Source organism: Dermacentor variabilis, unplaced genomic scaffold (genome assembly GCF_050947875.1).
Source record: "Dermacentor variabilis isolate Ectoservices unplaced genomic scaffold, ASM5094787v1 scaffold_13, whole genome shotgun sequence".
Lineage (NCBI taxonomy): Eukaryota > Metazoa > Arthropoda > Arachnida > Ixodida > Ixodidae > Dermacentor > Dermacentor variabilis.
The window spans coordinates 41,290,556-41,295,850 of NW_027460291.1; the positions used below are offsets into that span (position 1 = coordinate 41,290,556).

The window sequence follows — 5,295 nt, forward strand, 5'->3', positions numbered from 1 at the left end:
CGATTAAAGATGAAAAAAAACGACAAGCCCGAACGCAAAATAAGTGCAACGCCGGCGGGACTCGAACCCGCAATCCTCGGTTTAGAATACCGATGCCTTGTCCATTGGGCTACGGCGGCTCTCACGCTGAGACTGCAGCACTTAGTTGGCCAATCCTGGCCAGAGCGTCGCCGCCCCTCGGCGCAACCGCGTGAACGTGCTCGTGCCACTGCTGCCTCCTTCGTCGTCTTCTTCCGCAGCTGATTCCGATGCGGCTCGTCATGGCACCGTTCCCATACTGCCCCTCCCTCTGCGAAGGCGCTGACGGCGCTGGCCCACTGTCACTTGGTGAGGTGATTTCGGTCTCAAGTTCTTTGTCTCAGCATATCGCGAATCGAAAACTCGTATACTGCTGAGCTCAAATTTCGCATTAGAGAATATCGTAATCGTCGTACATAATTACAGCGAATCTGGTAAACTCTAATTCGTCTGCATTTTCTGTGTCCGCATCCGGCAGCAAAAATGTTGGCCGATCGCGGCGGCGGTGTAGGGCCGGGAGCAATGCTTCGTGCCCCCTTAAGGCAGAATCTTTAATTAGTCAGCTAAGTAAAACGAACCGTACATGCATAATTTGAAATCAAGCACACAACAAATCAAACAGCGAACGTTTCAATAAAGAACAAGTATACAAACATCATCCGAACCACTTAATTGAGTATAAGGCACTCCTGACAACAATACCAAGCACGTAGAGCCCCCCGCATACGTTTCCCGGTAAAGATTACTGTTTCGCAAGCTGCCACGCAGACGGCAGCTTTCGACGTGTGGAGGGACGTCCCCAGCCTTTCGCATAAAAGAAGCAGCCTATCAACTGATTTCAATGTTGTTGCAGCACTATAGAAGGGGCCGGCGTGCCGTAAAAAAATCCTTACTCCCGTTACTACAAATCCCTTAAAAAAAAGAGTTCTCTCTATAGAAATCAACACACTTCTTATAGACGACTCTGCCTTTCTATAGATTTGTTCTTCTATTAACACAAAGTCTAGAGTCTCTCTATAGACGACTCTGCCTTTCTATAGATTTGTTCTTCTGTTGATACATAGTCTAGAGTCTGTCTATAGACGCGAGTCGATAGGTTTCTATTTCTTTTTGCCTCCTCCCATCTTATTTATTTCTTCAGACAATTTATTCACAGATACTGGGATCTTTTACAAGATCTTAGCAGGGTGGGAAAATGCAAGTACATTCATACAAACATACTATTCAAGCAATGATGCCGATGCTTCAATTCAACATGCAAAAAGGACAGATTGCATGAAAAAAGGAACAAAGAAAAGATGTGCGATTGAGCCAAGAATGTTTGTGCGCCTGAAAACTGGATAAAGAATTTAGTGTAATGACTTCATCAGGACGTTTATTTCAATCAACTATTGTTCTTGTAAGATAAGAACATTTGAAGCAATTGCTATGCAGTGTTAATGGGTTTCCTGTTGGAGACTGTTTATGACGAGTAGCTTAACCAGTTAAGGGTGTTAAGATGTGCGAGGTATCAGTATAATAGTGGCCACTCATTAGCTGAAGAAAGAATTTTAATCGGGAAGCACGATTCGTTCTCTAATCGAAGAGAAGGCACAACGTTTAAGGAGAACTGTTATACAAATTGGACCATAAGAATTGTAGATAAATCGGAAAGCTTTCATTTGAATTCTTTCTAATTTTTCTATATTTATTTTGTGTAGGGGTCCCGAATGATCATTGCATATTTTAAAGTAGGACGAACTATTGTATGATATGCTTTCAGCAGGGGAGATTGTGAGATATGTGTATGGCCGAGATATGTATAGTGAGATACCTCAGAAATATAAGTGTTCCGGGGAAAATAGTAAAAGAGAAGGGGCTTTTCCGTTCGTGTTATTATCACACAGACGGTCTTTTCATAGTTAACAGACATTTACCATTGATGGCATCTTCGAATTATTTTGCCAAAGTCGCTATTTAGCATGACTTGATCTTCCGGTAAGGCAATTTCATCGTATAGTGTGCAGTCACCCATGTAAACTTTAATTTTGCCAGATACATTACTGCCAATATCATTTATATAAAGCAAGAATAACAGAGGACCCAGCACGGATCCCTGGGGAACGCCACAAGCGACAGGTAATAAGTTGGAGGAAGTGTCGTTTATCCTAACTTATGGGGAGCTGTTGGTTGGGCATGCTTGTATTCATTTTAGTAGCTTATTTTTGTGAGTAAAAAACTTAATTTGTAAGGTAATTAGCAGTGGGTTACATTGTCGAATGCTTTACTTAAATCCATGAACATAGCGTCGCTTTCTTTTGTACTATTTATTGTTTTGCAAAATCTTGAATATATTCTAGTAATTGAGTGTCTGTGGTAAAGCCCTGCAGAAATTCATGTTGAGCGTTCGTCAAGACGCAATGCTCATAAAAAAAAACGATTACATGCTTATAGATTAGGTGTTCGAAAATATTGTATGTTGTCCAAGTCAGAGAAATTGGTCGATATTTTTTATGCAATTCTTGTTTCCTTATTTATGTAAGAGTTTTATTAGTGCTGTTTTCGAGTCATCCGGAAGCGTGCCATCCTGAAGCGATTTACTAAACAATATTTTCAAGGATATCGCTTGGCCAAGCGTTTTAAGAAGGCATTTGGCATACCACCTGAACAGGGGTTTTCTTTTTGGCAATTTTTAACAGCAAGTGACATATACCATGCTCAGAAATAACAATCAGGAATTGAAGGCCCATCCATGTAAAAACAAGGCAGACAACCTTCATCCTTTGTGAATAGAAAACTAAAATGATTGTTAAATGCAGCACATACAACCTGCTCATCGTGGACCTTATTACCGCCTATTATGGACATATCGGAAAGGGAAGAAGAATGAGTCATCGTCCTCCAGAAACTCCATGGAGACGTTTTCATAAAACTAGGAAGATGTCCATTAAAGCAATTCCGTTTGTCATTTATTATCACTTCTTTTAAATTATTTTACGCTTCCTCAATGACCCTTTCATTATTTGTTCAAGTTTTCAGGTTTGCGCAAGTTTGAATCCGCTTAAGCTTGGGTTGCTTGAGCAAGGCCTCGCGAGAGTTCCAGGGATTCCGACCTGCCACAATCTTCACAACCTTTAGAACAAACTGTGGCAGACAGTTGAATATAATGCCTTTAAATAAAAGCAACACATCGTACATGCTGGCAGTGTTTTATTTAATGTTATCCAGATGAAATGCTCGCGTATCAATTACAGACGCGTCATCTGCAGGCGAAAAATTCGGGTAACACTGAATCTTATCATTTTTACTGCGAGGAGAACATTCCAACGACAATACTACTGCTTGTTGAACTTAAATGCCGTCTGTGACCATACATGAGACGTCATCTTGTATATTTGCACCTACAATAAATGGACAGATAACTGCATAGGAATCTTTGTCGCTTCTAGTGAAATGCTTACCTACCTGTAATCCACCAAAAACTATAGCAATATCAATGATTTCACGACGAATATTTGTGGTGGAGCGTTACAGGAATGTGCTCCAGTCGACATTCGGCAGGTTACTATCACGGGTTAACATTGCTTTATCCATCTGCTTTTTTTAGTGAGGGTACATGTACCTAACCGACGAGTTAGGGGCCTGTATACGGCACCAAGAATGTATTTGACATTGTTAATACAAAAGTTGCAGAAAAAGCGTTTTACTCCCGAAGTGTCGGGCATTCTTAACATTTGAAGGGCATGTTTAAAAAGAATGGCTACGCCTCCTCCTTTGCGCAATATTTGGTCTTTGCCCAATATTCTGTAGTTTATCGGGACAAATTGTCTATCATACATATCATAATATAACTAGGTTTAAGTCTACACTGAAATATCGGGGTCCAGCGAGCGAAGGATAACTTCAAGCTGTTCGACTTTGTTGACAACGCTGCAGCAGTTAAGGATTAAGATGGTGAATGGCGATTGGCAACGGTTATCACATTCTTTGCTCCATCGTTTCAGCTTACAGCATTTGCGTTTTCCAGATAACACTGACAAACATTTCACCATCTATGCTGCATTTATAGAAAACTATTTTAACTTTGGAGCCTTCATCACATCCTTCTTGTGAGCATTGCCATAATTTTTTTCTTATCTCACGAACTTTGAAAGAAATGTCCTCTGTTATGTAAAGTGTTCTCCCAGCTTTCTTGTGCTCTTTCAGCATTGAACTTTTGTCGCGATAGTCCGAGAACCTTAAGAGCACGGGGCGTGCTTTTATTTTTCTTTCCTAGCCGTTGACATCTTTCCATATTATTGATAGTAAGTCCATGTGTTTCCTTGAAAACACCTTTTCTTGATCACATTCAAGAGACTGTCGTTTATTCCCCCGCCTTCTCAATTTGGGCCGTACACGATCTCATCGTTTCTTCTACCTCTGTTTACTATTTCATCTGCCTTACATACCAAAACGGAGACGTATATTCCAAATCGGTTGCTGCTTTCTTGAGATTAGTTACATCACTTTGCAATAACATTAAAGTACTCGGTTGAGTTTCGAAGATGAGCATGCGCTCTTTTAAATAAGCGATATGTGTTTCAAATGTACTCCGTATAGACAGTACATAATTGATACAGGCACTTATGTTACTTTGGACAGATAAAAGATGCGACAACCCCTACTCAATAACGGCACATGCCAGAAGATTCGTTTTGAAAGGTTACAAAGCTGTCACACCACTGCTTACAGTCTATAGTCTACTACGCAAATAACTCTCTTGGCAACAAAGCATCAGCAGGAATCGATTATCGGATCGGATACAGAACTAGTCGTTCACGTAACGTACCTGTGCAAGCAAGAAGAAGCGTTCGAACAACATGCTGAAGCTGCTGCTGCTGCTGCATTGCCCACTGCCGCGGCGCTGGAACGACGGAGCTTTAATACTGTTGCCGCGCTAGGAGTTGCTTTAATAGTTGCCGGGCTAGGAGCATCCACGGGAGTGCGCAGAATCATCAGAGAAGGAAGAACGTGCGCAGGAAATTCACGCCCACCACACGCCTGGACCATAGGGCTGAACCATGAAGAATTGACGGTAATCACCACATGTTCGAGCGGTGCAGGGCACGCCATGCGCCTGTGACGAACGGCATGGCCAGCCGAGAAATCCAGAAGCTGTGCAAACAAGATGAAGCGTTTAGGTAATATGTTCAAGCTGCTGCTGCTGCATTGCCCCCTCCACTGTAGAGGGTCTGTAGAAACAGTCGCTTAGGTGTTTGTTTCTTTTTGTCTACTTCGGCTCTATAGATATCCCATGGA

The 5,295-nt window shown here is 41.8% G+C and overlaps 1 non-coding gene across 1 annotated transcript; it reads right to left on the bottom strand.

Annotated features, from left to right (window-relative positions):
- Positions 1 to 44: 44 nt before the first annotated feature.
- TRNAR-UCU (transfer RNA arginine (anticodon UCU)) lies at positions 45 to 119 on the bottom strand. The gene has a single exon. It is a non-coding gene; the product is annotated as a tRNA-Arg (tRNA).
- Between the last annotated feature and the right edge of the window lie 5,176 nt (positions 120 to 5,295).